This window comes from Euleptes europaea, chromosome 1, assembly GCF_029931775.1.
Source record: "Euleptes europaea isolate rEulEur1 chromosome 1, rEulEur1.hap1, whole genome shotgun sequence".
NCBI lineage: Eukaryota > Metazoa > Chordata > Lepidosauria > Squamata > Sphaerodactylidae > Euleptes > Euleptes europaea.
The window spans coordinates 94,520,084-94,540,015 of NC_079312.1; positions in this window are offsets into that span (position 1 = coordinate 94,520,084).

Consider the following 19,932-nt stretch of genomic DNA (forward strand, 5'->3'; position numbering starts at 1 on the left):
TCACAAATGTATGATGGTTACTGGAGCATACAAGAGAATTTCATAAGAAAATCAGCTTGTGTTTCATAGATTACAGCAAAGCTTTTGACCATGTGGATCATGAAAAGCTATAGTTGGTTTTAAAAGAAATGGGTGTGCCACAACATCTGATTGTTTTGATGTGTAATGTACTCTGGACAAGAGGCTACTGTTAGGACAGATCATGGAGAAACAGAAAGGCTTCCATTGGCAAAGGTGTCAGACAGGGAGGTATTTTATCTCCCTATCTATTCAATCTACATGCAGAACATATCATAAGGAAAATTGGATTAGATTTAGATGAAGGTGGAATGAAAATTGAGGGGTGGAGAAACATTAACAGTTTGAGATATGCCAATGATACTACGTTACTGGCAGATAATAGTGAATACTTTCAACAACTATGGATGAAGGTCAAAGCAGAAAGTGCCAAACCAGGATTACAGTTCAACATCAAGATGACAAAATTAATGACAACTAGGGAATTACACAACCTTGAGGTTGTTGATGATGATATTGAAATAGTTAAAGGTTTTCTGTTCCTTGGCTCCATCAACCAAAACAGAGACTGCAACCAAGAAATCAGAAGGAGACTGAGAAAGTATGGACAATGAGAAAGCTGATTGAAGAAAGTTGATTCATTTGAAATGTGGTGTTGGAGGGGAGATTTACAGATACTGTGGGCCACCAAAAAGACAAATAAGTGATTCTAGATTAATTCAAGCCTAAACTGTCCCTGGAACCTAAAATGACTAAACTGAGGCTATCGTACTTTGATCACATTATGAGAATACAAGAGTCACTGGAAAAGACAATAATGCTAGAAAGAGATGAAGGCAGCAGGGAAAGAGGAAGATCCAACATGAGATAGATTGGCACAATTAAGGAAGCCATGGTCCTCAATTAGCAAGACCTGAGCAAGGCTGTTAACGATAAAACATTTTGGAGGTCATTAAGTCATAGGGTTGCCATGAGTCAAAAGTGACTTGATGGCAATTAACACACACACAATTTTGGGAGCATGGATGGGGAGAGGCAAGGGTTAAGGCAATCAGCTAATAAAGAGTTCCAGTGCCAAAATGGACACGAGAAATGATAACGTTATCCCATGAATATGTATACCTTTTCTTTTCCTACAGTAAAGAAACTGGGGAAAGCTACATTAGAACTGGTTCCCATTAACATGGCATTTGCTCACATATAGAGGTTACCAGTGCCATCCTAAGCACATAAACCCTTCTAAGTCCATTGAAGTCAATAGGGTTAGAAGGATGTAGCTCTGTTTAGAGTGGTACTGCCAATGTGTGAACAAATTTGTATAACATTAGTGTTTGAAATAGCATACATTGTTGTTATTATAAACTAAGACACATTTAGTAATACATAGGTCATCATTATATGTTGAGGCATATCATCCAAAATTTTAACTGTCTGAAGACAGTTTCATACCATTTCCATGTCTACCATATGAAAATATTGGTGAGATAATTCTCTGGGCATCCAAATTGCTCCTTCTTGAAATATTGTGGGATCCTTGAACTTAAGATAGCATCTTGCAAAGAACTATGAAGGAGAAGGTATGGAAGAATTGTTTATTGTTTATTATATTTTTATCCTCTCTAAGAAAAGGTCAAAACAGCTTATATCTTCATCCCCAAAATTTGTTTTCAAACCATTCTGTGAATTGATTAGGTTAAAAGACAATGACTCACCCTAAGCCTCTCAATGCATTACATGGCACAGGGTGGAGCTACATTCATATCTAGGGCTGTGCAAGAAAAAAAATCGAGTTTGGGTATATTGGTCCCTTTTTTGGGGAAACCCAAAATAAGCTGAATATCCACACCGGTAAATGTGTACTTTGGCTTCTTCGGGGGGGGGGGGGGAATGGGTCCATTATAGTTTATGGGGATTTTTTTCAAGGCTTTGAGGGTGGTGTTTTTCAAGGTAGAATCACCAAATTTGGAGTGTAACTGAAAGGGACACTCCTCCGACACCCCCCCCCAAGTTTGGTTCAGGTATGCCAACTTTATGGGGCCCCAGAGGAGTTGCCCCCATCTTTCATAGGTGTTTGTGAGAGTCGAGCTGTCAATTAGTTTTGAGGTTCAGAAGGTCAGCGTTGCTGAAGTCTGGCAGAAAGAGCTGGGGCCAGCTGACACCACTGAGTCTGAGAGCTCCATTCGTATCTGGGTCGCATAGCATGATGGCCTTGCAAATTTGCTGCCAAACTGAGGAAAATGGCTTAAATGCAAGGAAAAGAAGGCACACAAAACATTTCTTTTAGTGGCAAATGACATCCTGTAAACAGTATTTTAATATAGTCATCAAAAATCTTTTTTCGAGAGATGGTTACGGTCAGGGGAAATGAAGACGCTACTCAGGGTGATCTTCAGTTTTGAGAGCAGGTTTTCATAAGGGGTGGTGGTGATATTAGAGTCAGCCAAAGGCATGACTGAGGCAGCTCTTCCGAAGGAGACTGCTCATCCATGCGAGGGATGTGAGGGAGACTTCTCCCTCCCATGTGAGGGAGTCTTCTTCGGAAGACCAATAAGCAGCTGTTGAAGCTGGGGTTTTTACTCTGGAGAGGACTAGGTGAGCCCCATTTTTAAACGACCCTTCTGCTGTCCAGATTACTAGGGTGACGGGTAGTTTGGTCTGACCAAGTTGGCTCTGATTATACCACCCCTGCCTCACAAGTGTTCCAACTATGGAGTCTTGGGGGGGGGACAATGTCCCCTCCCAAACAAAACCAGTAAAAACCAGGCACAAAACTGGAAAACTGAGAAAAGTCCAAAAGCAAAAAAAAAAAAAAAAAAAGCCAAATACTTCTATTTGGGTATTGGCTATCTGGCTATGCTCAAATTCTCGGTTTTGCTATTCGTCCGGAAAAGTTTTTTAAAAGGCAAAACAGCTTTTTCAGGTTTACTTTTGCTTCAGTAAACCCGATATAAGAGCCCCGTGGCGCACAGTGGTAAGCTGCAGTACTGCAGTCCAAGCTCTGCTTATGACTTGAGTTTGATCCTGACGGAAGTTGGTTTCAGGTAGGCGGCTCAAGATTGACTCAGCCTTCCATCCTTCTGAGGTCGGTCAAATGAGTACCCAGCTTGCTGGGGGTAAAGGGAAGATGACTGGGGAAGGCACTGGCAAACCACCCCATAAACAAAGTCTGCCTAGTAAATGTCGGGATGTAATGTCACCCCATGGGTCAGGAATGACCCGGTGCTTGCACAGGGGACCTTTACCTTTTAAAACCTGATATGCACAGCCCTATTCATATCCATTCATTATGCACTGGGGGAAAAATAGAATCCCTATGGGGAGTTCAACCCGGTAAGACATAAGATAACATCACTTGTCCTGTGTCAACTTGAGACATCAATTATATTGTACATTTTCTCACAAACAGCAGATATAGCATGTTATAGTTAAGATTGAGAGAATTTGTAATTGTAGTTGCTGTAGTTAAGATGGACAGAATTTGCCATGGAGATGCCATTTTTGTTGATAGCCCATGTTCATGTATTACACCTAGTTTTGCTCTGAGCAGGCATCTGAACTTGGCTTTTCCTAGTCTGAGTCTGGCATATTGACTATCCCACACTTGTTCTCCCAGGGAAAGCAGAACTAGTTTGGATTATCCTGAAGCAAGCTTCACCATCATCAAGTGTTCATGAAACCTAGGCAGGATCAGAATGCCATGGAAAGCTACTGTATTTCATTCTTCTCTGTCTTACCACTTTAGCTTGGAATGAATGCTAGAATGTGTTTTAAATTCTTCTTGGAAAATCATTATGATCTATCGGTGTTATAGATATGGGTTTTTTGAAGCCAAGATATTTGTCACACCCACATTCATAAGACCATAACACACTTTTGTGCATTCGTTGCCTAACACCCAGTCGCTTGAAGTATGTATGTTTGCTCCTGCATTGTTTTCCAATAGTTTTTGACAGCAGAAACTCATCACTAGGCTGAGGTTGCAGAGAAGGTAGAATGTTGGAAGGACTGGTCTTTGCTCATCCAAATCATTTTTGATTCAGTGCTATCCAAGGTTATAAAAGTCCTCGTTAGACTGAAAGATCTATCCAGGTTAATAAAACAATTGACAGAGTTACTATGCTCTATTTTGGGGAGCTGTAAGTTCCCCTCCCCCAAACTGAGCTTAGAGACCAACATCCTATGTGGAATACATTAGCAAAAGTGGTTAAAGCGGTCCAGGAATTTGATGTGTTGCTTGCTCAGAAAAGGAAATGACAATAAGTTTTCTTTAAAGAATGGATTCATTTGCAACTAAACTAGCAAGGCTGTTTATCACATGGAGAAAATCTATTTCATATGCAAGAAAGCTCTCAATGACATTAGTAAGAAAAGATTCAGTCCCTGAGAGGGTACATTATCCATAATACGGCTATAAAATATTATAGAGAACATCTATATGTGAGATTGGAAGAGTGATTGAACTTTTTATGCTCTTGTGCTATTGCTTTTTTTAAAGCACGAACCAATGTGATGGCTTGAATTTAGTTGTTTTTACTCATTGTGAAAAATATTAACTGCAAATGTCATTTTGGGTTTATGAATAATTTGGAATACAATGCCAGTTTCAACAATTGTAGATTAATCATAATCACAACTCAGTTTGGCTGATTTCTTGCATTGTTTTCAGGTTTTCAATTAGACTGGGTACAATAATTTATTTCAAGAGCCAGAAAAGTTGCCTGTCATACTGTATCCCTGCATTCTGATGGGATGACTGAAATTAGTTAACCTGGAGAATAATCAATTAGGCACATCAGCTATCAATGCAAATTGCATGGGCAGTTTGGGAGAATGAAGATTTAATGGATAGAGTCCAGGAAGGGATTAGGGTTGTGTACTGAGTTAGAAACTAATCCAAACCCAACCAAAACAAACACTGTTTTTAATATAGTTATTGTTAACTAATCTGAATTAGGGCAGGGAGGAACTAATGCATTCAAAAATAATGAGTAATGGTTCTAGTGCTCTTCATACTGCTTCTCAGCCATTGGGCAGGTCAGAATCAAGTAACAATAAAAATTAAAACAAAATATAATAGCTAAAACCAGCAAAAAAAGAGTAAGCCTGGGTTCCCGCCCAAACGGGAGACATTTTGCTGCCCTAGGCGGAGAAGGAAAGGTCGAGAGCGGAGGTTGGAAGGAGATTGGGCTGGCCGGCTGACAGGTGCGTTTGCGCGTACATGTCAGGCTCGTGCCTGGCCCGATCTGCCCGGTAACGGCCTCCTCATTGGTTGATGCCAGGAGGCTCTGAACCAATGAGGGCTGAGGGCAGGAGCTGGGTCAGGGGCATGGCTAGCCCCGCCCCAACATTATATAAGGGGGAGTGGGGCCCGCCCACGGCTCACTCTGTTTTTCTTGCGAACCCACCTGCCCACCCTAATTTGGTTTACGTTATTAATGTCACAACTTGGGGCAGTTTGGCATGGAGACGTGTCACGTTGGGGGAAGCGCATGGATATGGGGTAGCTTCCCAGGTTCGGGAATCCCAGTTTGGGGTTTTGGGAGGGGCTTCCAGGACATGCCCTTGCAGCAGGGCAGGTTGTCCGCCTCTTCCCATGTGGTGGGGGATAACACATAGTGGTGTTCGTCCTAGTGTTTTCCTGGACTGCCATCCTGGTTGCTCACAGCGGGAGCGCTGTGGGCTGGTCCTAAGTCAGGGCCTTGGGGGAAAAGGCCTTGGCAACTGACACATCACACATGCTGCGCCACAAGGGGTCGCAGCTGTTTGCCAATTCCAAGTTGTGGCCCAATTTATTCCAATTCATTCCAATTCATTCCAATTATTACAGTTAAATATTAATAATGTTGTTGTTTAATAAAGTTGTGTTTTAATAAAATGTTAACTAAGAAAGTGTCTTCAACTTTATATAGAGTGTCGGCATTCCTTATCCAATTAGCCCTGGGTGAGCAAGATGTACCACTCAGAGAAGGGAGCGAACAAGGAAAATTTCAGGGCTGTAAAGGTAATAACCGGCATTTTGAACTGTGCAGGGAACCAAATAACTAACCAGTAGATATGGTCCCATTAATTTATCCCTGTCAGCGGTCCATTCCTGACCTATCTAAGGATAGGTCCATTCCTGACCTATCTAAGGATGCACTGTCTGCTAAGCAAGAGGTTGGGATGAGCTTCGCCGGCAGTCAGGGAGGGCTGAGGAGATCCAAGTGGGGTGGGGGAGAGGCTTTGCCTTCCTGCCAGTAAGCAGCTCTTGCAGGACATGACAGAGAGAAATACATTTTTTGAACTAGTTATGAAACAGGTCTGCAGGGACTGCAGTGAACAGAGGCAAAGGTATTTAGCTAGGTGGGAATAGTGACTGTGGCTATAACTTCACACATACAAATACTGAACTCAATGAGACAAAAGAAATAAAATTAGCTTCCCTATGAGACAGTATCATGAGTTAGGATCTCAGATCTCTCAATGTAAACAATAATGTTTTTGGCATCTTTCCCCAGATAAATTTCCCTTCCAGCTGTTAACAGGTTTGGTAGGGAAAAATACCAGAAAGAAAACTGGAGTGTGTATCTATTTTTAAACAAAACCAGAGTGCACAGGTGAAAGGAGCTAGTCCATGTGCACCAGACTGATTCTTTCAAGCTGTGATACTGGAAGACAATAAGGATGGGAGACAAATTATGAAATCATTTGAGTGTGGTGAGGTAACATGAATTTGGGAAGGAATTACTCCAGTAACCTACATACTCATTTGCTTTCCCTGCTCTCCTCATCCTAGCCTCCCTTACCAATACAAACACGTGAACAGGGCAATTTAGTCAGACCACTGTTCTATCAAAGTCAGTATTGGCAACTCTGACTGACAGTTGCCCTCCAGGGTCTTGGGGCCAAACTTATGGCTGCCACAAGGACGCTGCTACCATTTTAAAGCAATATAGAAATGCCACAAGTATGTAGCATGGTGCCCTCACAGCATTTTAAAATCTTTTTTTAATGGTGGCAGCCTCCCCATGGTGGCATCCATTCATTCCTCAAGTGTAATATTTTTAGTAAAGTTAATATACTTTTCAGATTCAATACGCAAGCACGTAAGCGAACACAAATGTTATAATTACAGCAGTGGAGAAATTTCACAGCTTTTCCATAGGTATACAGAGCTAACTGACAAAAAAGGGGGACCTGAATAATCAGGTCCCACCCTTGTGGACTTACCGGGCAGGATACAGGGGAAGGGGAGTTGGTCTCTCTGGGTGGGGGCTGCCGACGTCTCGCGAGGCCAGGTTTGCCTCGCGGTTTCTCCCCCTCCCCAAAAAGCGGGGGGGGGGTGTCCTATGTCACCCCTCCCTGCGCCTATTTAAGTCGGCGCAGTCCAGCTGCCGTCCTCTTTGCACGGGACGGCGAGGTTACCCGCCCACCCTCCCTGTTTCTGGTTCTGTTGTTCACTTTCTTCGTCACAGTTTGTTCTGGCGGTTTTTTCCATGGGGTCTGATCCAAGAAGGGAAGATGTGCTTTTCCTTCCCGTTTATGGGGACCCCCATAAAAGGTCTTGGGATGGAGTACAGCAACGATGCCTAGCTAGGGGGCCTGCAGTGGGTGCTCCAATCCCAGGTGGCACTGGCTCCACACAGAGATGCCCGTCCTGGTGGGGCCTCATAAGTGCTACTCCGGTGCTGTGCCCACTGGTGGTTGGGCTGTTTATCGATGCTTTCGATATGTGTATCAAGTTACAGGGTGGTTACTTGATATCTTGGATCCGCCCCCATGTTTTTCCGCCAATGCTCCATTCTGTTGTGATCAATAAAAAACTGTGGCCATTTTCACCCAAAGAGCATGTGTATGCGTGTTTACTTAAAGCATTTCTCCTTCCCTTGGAGCCGCTTGCCCGTGGGTCCACAATATATTTACTTTCCACTTGCAAATGTCACATTTATGAAGTTTATGCATGATACCAAATAGGGAGAGATGGCAAATAATTCAGTGATAATACACTAGGCCAGATGGCAACAGAATAATTTTAAAAAATCTGAAATATTTTGCACCAATAGACAGTGTGTGTGTGTGTGATTAGCCAGGCAGCAGAACTTTCAATTAAGAGACTTACTATGAATTGCAAGATTAGAGTAGATAAAAGGCCACCAATGTGATGCTTTCATGAATAAAGCCAGTGCCGCTTTAGCCCATATCATGAAAAATGATAGCTCCCAACTCAGCACTGGTAACGTAACTCCATCTCATGTACTAGGTTGAGCTCCACTGTTTTGAGAATGTTGTGTATAAACTGGTGAACTGATAGACTTGGCGGAACAGGCTATCTTACAATGAGTTCTATAGCAGGATCTGTCAGATTCAATAAACGTTCTCTGCCAGCGTCATTCTAGATGTCTCCCAGCTCTTTTCAGATCACCTAGCTCCATGGTAAACCAGGTGGCTGGGTTTCATCCCATGGGTAAGAGAAGTTGGTGAGGGGCAGCCTTGTTGATAGCTTCAAGGAGCGGTTGTAAAGATTACTGCGATAATTTATGTGAAACACATTGAACACTGAAAAGCTAAGTGTTATTATTAAATTCGGTGAGTACAAAAAAGTAATTTTCAAGGAAATTCTAGGGACAAGATTGTCATGGAATGGGTTGATGTATGGGTGATCTCACAGTATTCCCTCCTTGGAAGGAACCATGTCATCATTTTTACCTTCTGAGCTTTCCTGGCCAGGAATCTGGGTTCCAGCTAGGGTTGCCAGCCTCCAGATACTATCTGGAGATCTCCTGCTGTTACAACTGATCTCCAGCCGATAGAGATCAGTTCACCTGGAGAAAATGGCTGCTTTGGCAGTTGGACTCTATGGCATTGAAGTCCCTCTCCTCCCCAAACCCCTCCCTCCTCAGGTTCCACCCCCAAGAGGAACCTGGCAAAGAGGAACCTGGCAACCCTAGTTCCAACCATCTGTACAGGGGGGAAAGCAGTCTTTTCGGAAGCGCTCCAGACATTTTAAACAGCACACTGTAACTGTTCAGAAGCACAAGGAAGAACTGAAAATGGGAGAAAGCTGTTTTCATTTAAAAAAACGGCTGAGCCCCGAGATCCAATGGGATACAAGCGCCTTGTCTGAAAAAGTTAAAAAAATCCATTGGCAGCCAGGAACAAAACGGTTGTGTCTGAAATGACACCAAAAGAAATCCATCAGCAACCAGCTGCTCAAATGGATTATAAGGACAGTTTCAAAGGGGCCTTGGTTAGAAGCCTTGAGGTCACATTGGATCCAGCTTTATTACTGGAGAAGCAAGTTAATGCAGCTGCAAAAAAGGCATTCCACCAACTCAGCCTCTCATATAAGCTGGCCCCTTATCTTGATATAGCTGACCTGGATCCATGCCACAATAACACCGAGACAAGCCTACTGCAATGTACTGCACGTTGGTCTCCCCTCAAAATCAACTCGGGATCTCCAGCTAGTCCAGAACACTGTGGCTTGCAGCTAGACAGAGCATGCATATTATTCCCATTCTGCAGACACTCCCTTAGGTGCCCATCTGTTACCAGGTTCAGTTTAAGGTCTTGGCTATCACATTGAAAGCCCTTCATGGCCTTGGCCCCTCTTATTTGCAGGACTGCCTCTCACCCTATGCTCTGCCATGATAACTTCACTCAAGTCAGCAGGGGTTTCTGCAGGTGTCAACATGCAAATGGTCAAAATCTGCAACTGCCCATACATGTGCTTTCTCTGTTGTGGCTCCTCCCACCTTGCAAAATGACCTGTGTTGTGGCCCCCACCTTGCAAAATGGGAGTCAGGAAAGCTCCCACTTTCCTGGCTTTCCACAAACTATGCAAAACTGAACTATTTAAGAGGGCTTTTCTGCACAGGTAATAGGGTTGCACTGCACAAAATGGTTTTACAAACTTGCTTGGATAAACTATTAAGGACTGTGATCTATACTGCTGTGTTTAGCTTATTGTAAGTAAGATCCTGTTTATGTCATTTCTCTACTACCTAATGTGTCATGTGAATACTTATGCTATGTTCCAGTTCTTTCTGGTGACTCCAGATTTCTAAAATCCTAATGTATTGGTTACTGAATGTCCCATTTTTGTGATTGCACTGGCTAACTATGTGTAAGTCAGTGGCTGAGGTGAAATGTGAAGAGGCATTTTCCTAGCTCTTTTCTATATCACACCTGATCTTTTTACTGCATCAGCACTGAAATTCATGAATCAATCCGACTTCTTTTCATTCAAAATCTGAAGTGGGCTAGGTAATTGTTGGTTAGTTCTTTGGAAAACTTCATTTCATCGCCCTCCCCCATGCAGACTTCTGTTATTCCTTGGTGCAAAACTGAAAGATCAAAGCCATACAACACCTTGAAAAACGTAATTGCTATTGACTTTGTGGAGGATTTGATTGGGATGAATTGGCAGGGAAGTGATTTAACGTTAAATATTGAAGGCAATTTCTTTCATGTCCAAGAGTGATTCTGGAGGGTTAAGAAAGAGGTATGCACTCTTTCAATAGACAATAAAGAGAATTATTTTAATATATGGCAGAAAAGATAAGACATTATGTTGATGAGAGCAAGAGAGATTATTTTTAAGCAAGAACAATCCCTGCCTTCTTTTATTTGTACAAGAGATCAACTCAACATGTTAAAATACAGAAACACCCAGCAATATAAGTATTAGAAATAAACACAATTTTTGGTCAAAGTGCATTGTCAAGACTTATTACAAATGACTGATTATGGAAACATATTGGATGTCCCTGCAATTAGAGTAAATAAATTATATATCACTAAATGTACCATGTATTTTTCAAACATGAATTTAGCCAAGTAAGGATATTTAAACTAAATCCTATGGGGGAGTGAGACAAAAATTCAAAGCCTAATATGATGCCAATAACTGGGGATAAGAACACTAAAGATTTGTGAAGAGTGGCACATATGCAAGGAAACATTAACTCGCAGGGCACATAAACCAGGGATTCCAATGTCTCTACACTAAGGCAAATGTTATCCCCATCTTCAAGAAGGGGAAAAAGAAGAATCTGGGTAACTACCAACTTGTCAAGTTGATGTCTATACCTGGAAAAGTTTTAGAACAAATCATCAATCAGTCTGTGAGCATTAAGAAAGGATGGCTGTGATTACTAAGTGCCAGCATGGGTTTTGTTAAGGTTCCACATAATATTCTTGTTGACAAGCTGGTAAAATGTGGTTTAGATCCTATTTCTGTTAGGTGAATCTGTAACTTGCTGACAGATCGCACTCAAGGGGTGATAGTTAATGGTTCCTCATCTTCTTGGAGAGGAGTAACAAGTGGAGTGCCTCAGGGATCTGTCCTGGGACCTGTGTTGTTCAACATCTTGATAAATGAGGTGGATGAAGGAATAGAGAGAATGCTGATTAATTTTGCAGATTATACTAAATTGGGAGTGGTAGCAAATATGGTACAAGACAAAGTCAGGATACAGGATGTTCTTGACAGGCTGGAAAAATGGGCTAAAACAAATCAAATGAATTTCAATGGAGATAAATGTAAAGTTCTGCATTTAGGTAGGAAAAATAAAACACATAATTGTAGGATGGGGAGACTTGTCTTGGCAGTAGAATATGTGAAAAGGATTGAGAGGTCTTAGCAGACCATATGCTAAACATATGTAGAGGAAGGCAATGGCAAACCACCTCTGTTAGTCCCTTGCCTTGAAAACCCTACAGGGTTGCCATAAATCAGCTGCAACTCGATGACCCTTTACACACACATTTGAGAGGTGCAGGTACAAATGGAGTGCAAGAATCTAGGTGATGAAGCCTGCCCTTTTAAAGTAACCACTGAACAGAGAGGAGGGATAACATGGATGGAGCAAAAGAGATTGTTGTGGCCATTGTTATATTTAGAGCTGTCCAGGATCTGCATCCAACCACTCCTCTGACCAGCCACTACAAAGGTAAAGGTCCCCTGTGCAAGCACCGAGTCATTCCTGACCCATGGCGTGACATCACATCCCAACGTTTCCAAGGCAGACTTTGTTTTGCGGGGTGGTTTGCCAGTGCCTTCCCCAGTCATCTTCCCTTTACCCCCAGCAAGCTGGGTTCTCATTTCACTGACCTCATAAGGATGGAAGGCTGAGTCAACCTTGAGCTGGCTACCTGAAATTCTGTCGGGATCGAACTCAGGTCGTGAACAGAGCTTTTGACTGCAGTACTGCAGTTTAACACTCTGCGCCACGGGGCTCCTTGACCAGCCACTACCATCTTTTAATCTTATGTCTGAATAGGCCCCATAAGAACTCTTTCTCATCTCTGTCCTTAGTCATTCATCAGGGTGAACAGCCTATGACATAAAGAGAGTCATGGAAGAGAGGATATCAATAAGAGTATAAAAAATATACTCTGCAATTTTTTCTCTCTTGCTTTATTGATGACTGAATTTATTCCTAAACTAGATTATAATCTTTAAAGGGTAAGGTGTTTTTTTAATGGCTAGAAAAGGTTAGGCAGCAAGGAAATCTTTCTGTAGCAAGGAACAAAAATAATAATAACTTTTCAGCTTTACTGTATATCAATAGCCAATTATTTTCATATGGATGTGTTCTGGCTGGGTGCTAATGGACTGACAATGAGTTAGCTTTTAGAGGAACCATAATTTCAGAGCTAGAATAGCTGACCCTTTAATTCTGAGGTATTACAGAAATTACACCTCTCATCTTTAAAAACTACAAATGTAGTAAATCATTTGATCTTTCGGTGGACGAAGGTATTTTCTCTTTGCTGTTATTTTCGGAAGTGTAGGTCTTTGAGTTGCACTAATACTCCATTTAGGACATGTTTCCAGTTTTTCAAAGTGCCATCTCTTCTTTTGTCATAAATATATTTTAGGCTGCATGTAATGGTTTCACAGAGGTTGGGAGAATACTCTGGTTGTGACATTGTTCACCTTTGCTCCATGCAGAAATATGCCTCATGTCAAAATAAAACTCAAGTATGCAGGTTAAAAGTGGCAGGGATTAGGCATGGGGCCAAAACAGCCAGCCAAATTGCTAAATGTTCCATTTAGGCTTTAGTTTGCAAGAGCTGGAGCAGGATGCTGGCTTCTAGAGGACTGAGTATCCCCACACTCACATCACCTATTTCTCTATGACAACAAGATTTAGAGGGGGTGGGAATCGGGAATGTGATTTTTCTTTCCTATTCCCCTTTCATAGCTCGGACTGTTCTGTTCTGTTGGGCCATTTTCTCAGCAGCTTCAGCAGAAGAAGGAATGTGTAGTTTGTTCTTTAGATTGCAGATGCAAAATCAAAAGTTATCTTAGGTTTCTTATTCTATATTTGGCAGGCAAAATGGTCTAGGATGCCAGCGATACCATTTAGCTTGCTTAGTTTTAGGGTTGCCAACCTCCAGGCACTAGCTGGAGATCCCCTGCTATTACAACTGATCCCCAGCCAATAGAGATCAGTTCACCTGGAGACAATGGCCACTTTGGCAAATGTACTCTATGGCATTGAAGTCCCTCCCCTCCCCAAACCCCGCCCTCCCCTGGCTCCACCCCAAAAACCTCCTACCTGTGGTGAAGAGGGACCTGCAACCGTACTTAGTTTGGGTCTTTCACAAGTCATTGACCCTTCCTCTCCAAACTAACAGCATGTACACGAGAAGCCACTCAAGCAACTATAGGTTTCCTTGATGTCCTCATAGTATTTCCTTGCACTGCTGAAGAGGCAAGACAATTTACAGTTTTAAGAGTGATTAGACTTCACTCGTGTGAGCAGCAGTACTACAACCTTTAAAGAAATCTGTTGCTTTATGTCCCGTTGTTGGATCATGGTCACTGTGTTTCTACATAGGATGTGGACTTCCTCAGAGATAAGGACTCTTTTTTATTTTCTTTATCACGGCCTGGGATGAAACAACAGTGATGTTGATGGGCTCCCCTTCTCTCATTCTATCAAAGCAGCAGAGGAAGGTTTGTAACACCATAATCCTAAATGATTAACAGCCTTCTACATTCATTGAAGTCCCTGTTAGTGATAAGTGCATCCCGCCCCCAATGTAACTGGGAATACCATCCCATTCATTAAGGATGAGTTCAGATTTCTCAGGCCTGCTGTTTATAATGCCCAGATTCCTATTGTAGTTCCAGTTCTCACCTGTGCATTATTAAGCCTGTGCCATTTTCTGGTTTATTGCTTCATTCTACCACTACCACCAAATTTTTATGTATTTGCATTGTGGTTTGTGAGCCAGTAAATCAGCATTATGCCTTATATTTATATTTAGGGTTGCCTGGTCCCTCTTCACAACCAATGAGAGGTTTTTGGGGCGGACCCTGAGGAGGGCACGGTTTGGGGAGGGGAGGGGCTTCAATGCCATAGAGTCCAATTGCCAAAGTGGCCATTTTCGCCAGGGGAACTGATATCTATCAGCTGGAGATCAGTTGTAATTGTTATATATATGTGTGGGTGATACACGAGACCGGAGACGGAGTTCCAAAAACAACCGCTTTATTCATAACCTAGAGCTGAACTGAGTTGAACTGAACAGAACTCTGCTGAACTGCACTGAACTGAACTGAACTGAACATGCATGACACCCCGACTTATGTGTCAAACCCAACCACCCAGAGTCACACCCCCAAGTCCATGATTGGACAGCTGTGGTCCATAGTCCAATGAGAACGCAGGCGAAACCAAGTCCGTGATTGGGCGGCTATAGTCCATAGTCCAATGGGGAATGCAGGCAAAGGAGCCTGGAGAAAACTTCAAGCTCAACATGAGCCTTGCTTCTGGCTGCATACATAACAGTAATAGCAGGAGATCTCCAGGCAGTTGGCAACCCTATTTGTATTATAGGTATAAATTATGTCTGTTCAATGTATAAATTGTGTATAAAAATCATACAACACGCATACAAAACCAACATGAAAAGGAGACAATGACAACCACTGACAAAATAGAAACAAATATAAAAGGAAATGAAACAGGAACATTTACTCATCTTTACCTTCACACAAGATCCATCTGCAGGAGGAGAATTGCCACTCATTCTTCCCCTCTCATTGCTTCTCTGAACATGTGAAGTGCCCTCCATTTCCACTCTCTGAAACCTGTGATTTACCTCTTGAACTAGTAACCCAATTAGAAGCTGAAGTGAGTTCAGGGTTGTTATTCAGGATAACAGATCTTGTAAACAGACCCTTGGAAGAACTGAAGAGCCAAATAACTCCTCTTTGTGTTCATCACAGTCATTGCTCTAGAAAGACGTTCGCTCTCCAGTGTCAAAACTTAGAAAGAGAAGGCATCACTTTCCATTCTACATAGGAAAAGTGACACCAGTGTACCTGAGGGATTTTATGAAGGCACATATTTTCCTGTGAATCCTGGCGAGGAATATATCCATATTAATTCAGGTATTTAAAGCTATCTATTATGAACCATTCTGTCAGAGTCCCTTCTGTGTCAACAAGCTAGATGCATTGTCAGCCTCTAAACACGATAAGAAATGTATCTCGAGTGCTCCAACATTTTATATTCCAAACTTTGCCCATTGGATGATGGTTTCTTTCTCAAAGTGACATACTGATTGCAGGTACATGTAGGGTGAGTATGATTGTGTTCAGTATTTTGAGCTCATCATCTGTTATCCTATTCTTATTGTCATCCTAGGCCCAGACAATATCAAATTGGAAGCACTAGTGTAGAAAATTACAAACAAATCAGAAAAGACTACAGCTGTGAAATGCATCAAGCCACTGTCTCTACATTTAGCATTTCCTATGGAATAAAAGACTAAACACCTTTTGGAGAGTTTACAAGCTATCATAGCAAGAATGCACATTTATAATTACAGGCTCATGTTGGTTATACTGTGAAAAGCAGCTTGAATATACTGTGCAACCAGAAGTAGTATCCAATGCATGAGAGCTCTATTGTGCTAAAAGAGAGATGAAAGGTAATATTAACCTAACTGAACATATGACGCTTATTTATTTAATATTTTTGACAAGCGGAAACCCACAAGGACTTGTGGGAGGCATCTCATTTCCTCCTCCTCCACTATTTCCTCTTTCCCTTTCCTGAAAGCCCTCATATCTTCTCCCCTTTTCCTCTCCTTCTAGGCTTGCCAACCTCCAGGTGGAGAACCAGTAAAGGCTCAATAATTCATACCCAAATGCTAATTGGAAAATCTCAATATATTTTCAAAATAGTGATAATGACAAAGACAATGTGCCTCACAAATACTAACAATCAAATATACAAAACTATATACAATTTATATACAAAAACCTAATGCTAACTAAATATAATCCCTGAGGAAAGACGATATAACATTCTTCAAAAGATAAGTCCAAACAATTTCAGTAGGATGTTATTCAACAGGTAAATCCAAAAAGCTTAGATAGCTTAGCTTGAGATTGGAACAGTCATTTTCTTGCAGTTGTGGACATCAATTAGAATCAAAAAATAGATGACTGAATATATCCTCTCAGGATTGAAAAGTGCATGTCATAGCATATGCATACTTGAAAATGGTCTCCGGATTGATTCTCACGTTTTCATCACAAATATGTGGCTTCTTCAGTCAAACACTTAGGAAACTTCGCTGGCAAAAAGTTCTTCACCACATGGGCTGCTCTGATTTTAGCGATCCTGTAGGATCTGGAAGCAGCTTTGGTGAACTCTATAGGTTCAAGTCAGAATTATAATATCCCTGCTGCCGCAGATCTTCCGCCCCTTCAGGAATGGGCTGCCCGTATCATAGGGCTAAGCAGTAGTCCCCCAGCAACACCTTATGAAATTTGCCAATCAAGTAAGAGCAGAACCATAACATCACATGCACTCCACTCTCAACACAGTCATCTTCTACAGAAGGATACCATAGTTAATGGTATCAGACACCACTGAGAGGTCCAGAAGGCTCAACAGGGATGCACTCCCATGTCACTTTCTTGGCGAAGATCATTAGTCAGGGTAACCAAGGCCACCTCTGTCTCAAACCCAGGCCTGAATTCAGACTGGGTCTACATAATTCACATCTTGAAACTGTTTTTTAAATCAATTTGAATTTATTCTGTGGATGCTTTATTGCATTTCTGATTTTAGTCAGTACCTTCAAAAAGTATAGTAAAGTTCATTACATTTATACAGTCCAAAGCAGCTCCTCAACTTTGCCAAAGGTTGGTATTTTTTTTTTTTTGTAGCATCCTATCTTAGTGCCGGTGCCATACTTATAATTGGAGACAGTGGTTTCACCAGATTCCATGTCTAAAAGACAGCTTCTCACCTACATATCGGGTCCAATGTCATGGCTAGCCTTAGTGACTTTGGTAATTAAGGCAAGTTGAATCACTAAAATGCTTATACTTAGTTCAGGTTTCCACCCAAAAAAACACATCAGAAAATCTATCTAGCAGTTGCATGTAATATTTTTTAAATTATGCACTTAACGGCTTTTATGAGTGAGAGATTGTAAGATGTTATAGGGGCTCGCACTTGATACACTTTTATATGTGTTATGTAATGTATGTATATCTGGTATGTTTTTATGCTGGTCTTGGACAGTATTAAACTCTCTTTGTACATTCAAACTCTCTTTGTATATTCTAGCAGTTGCCAAGTTCAAGAGCAAAAATTAGTGGCCACTGCAGAATGTGGACTAGTTTTAAACAATTCATCCGCAGGAAGGGATGACAGGTACAAGTGGAAGGTCCTGGAAACAGAAAGTCAAAAGAACTCAGAATTTCAACAGTCATGTACAAGGCTAGCAAAATGTCAACATCTGAATCATATTTTACATTTCAAAATATTCAGGTTCCATATTGAGAATGGTGACTTTCAGGGACACTTAGAAAGAAACAAAATGTTAAATCTCATTGAGTCCATTTAAAAGTAATGCTGACTGTAAAAGTCAGCATTTTATTCAAGTTTTTCCCCCAGCTGAATAACTGAGAATAATTTTTTCCCCTCCTCTAAATAAACTCAAGTAAGGAAAATGTAAAGTGCTAGGAAAGGTTTCAGATAAGGGCCTTTTCTCGTCAGAACCAACCACATGGTCCTTTGTGCCAGTGAGGTCTTAACCCCCACTCAACCAGCCTGCTTTCTATTGACGAGCTACTGGGTTGCATATAAACTGGAAGCATCTGAGGATTTAGTCAGGTACTGGAATTAAAACAGAGCTGAGAGGAGGTATAACCCAGCAGACTGGATTCAAGACTGAGATCAATTAGAAATATGCCATGACTGTAGGAAACAGAGGACAAAAAGAAGTGACGTACAGAGAGAAAAGAGTCTGTTTGGAAATGTCAGTTTGTTTATTTGGGGCAGGAGCATATTTGAATCCCTGAAAGATCAGGTCCATGCTATCTAAGAACCACCACAAACAGGATTATTTTTGAATGACTGATGTCACTGCTCCATTAGATCTGGAAGCAGTTGTTGTGATGATCTGCCTGTATTCCTGGAGGACTAACTGTGCAATCCTAAAAACACTTTCCTGCGAGTAAGCCCCATCGAATAGACCTGAGTAGGAACTATTAGGATTTCACTGTCAATGTTTAATACTCTGTGTGATTATCTCAGATTGCTGTATTCATAGTGCTATTACATTGTTTATCAGATATCTCATCCTATTGGTTTCATTAATTTACACTGGATAATCCACCTTGAGTCAGTGATAAAAGCAGGCTACAAATAGCATAAATCTATTTATATATTTAATTAATGGACCATGGCCGCCAAGCCAGATGGTGCAGGTCTGGGACCAATACTCCCTGTTACCTAAGCGTGGTGTAAAGGTTACCTGGCATCTGTCTTGGTGGTTAATGTCGCAAGTGATTGCCTGATGAAAAGCTGTAAGTAAAGCATCTACTTCAGTGGTATTCATTTAAATGAGACTTTGACGTACTCTGATTTTTGTCCTTGATTGCTGCTGCTGTTTGTTCAGTTCTGATTTCTGGGGTATTTTACTGGTCATATTACCTTAACTGTTGCTGTGTCTACTGGATTTTCAAATGGCACGTTTCTTTTTTAAAAATGGAATCTTGTTTAACCGCCTTGTGGGTTTAGTAAATAAAAACTTTTCCATTGGCCCCCCTTTTTTCCCCTATGCATGTTCTACAGCAATGGTGTAGTACCCCTGTTGGTACCTGAATTTTGGATATAAAACTGGTGAAGAGAGCCTGCATGGGTCCAATTTAAGGAGCTTCCATGGCCTCATTCATATTAGTTCTTGTGTCTGTTCCCATCTGATAATCTGTCGCAAAATTAGGTAAAAAAAGAAACTGAAGATGGGAAGATCGGCCTTCTGTGCAGAGCTCTTTTCAATATTTTGGACCTTCCTTGCTGTTCACTCTAGAAGTTCAGTCAGGCAGATTCTTTTTTCAAGGGCCAGGTTTGTGAACTCAGAAGATGCCTTAATTTAATGTCACCCATAGCTAAATATCAAGAATGAGAAAAAGAGGGCATCACACATGTTAATAAATATAACAATTATTCATGATGCACAAATTCCCTTTTCCTTTCAACCTCTTTTTTTTAAGGTCAGGTGGTTTCATGGATTTTATTGTATGCTACTTTGCTGATTGGTCTGCTGAATTCAGCTGCTTGCCAGGATCTGTTCCCCTGCCTGTGTTCATGAGCTTGAGACACACTGGAACCTAATTTCACATCCACCACTTGTGCTCAAGTCTGACATGTTCCCGTGGGTACTGAGATTGCCATTAAGCCTCTTTCAGCTTATTAGTTGGTGACCAGGAAGCTAATGAAATGATCGCACCTTTTGAATAGGTTTTTTAAACCTATGGGGAGACAGCACCTTTGGAATAGGTTTTTTAAAACTTACAGGGAGACAGCTGGCTTGCATAATTTTCTCAATGTCAAAAATGAAGAGGTTCAATACAATGCATGTGGACGTTTGTCTAAATTAGCAAGCAAT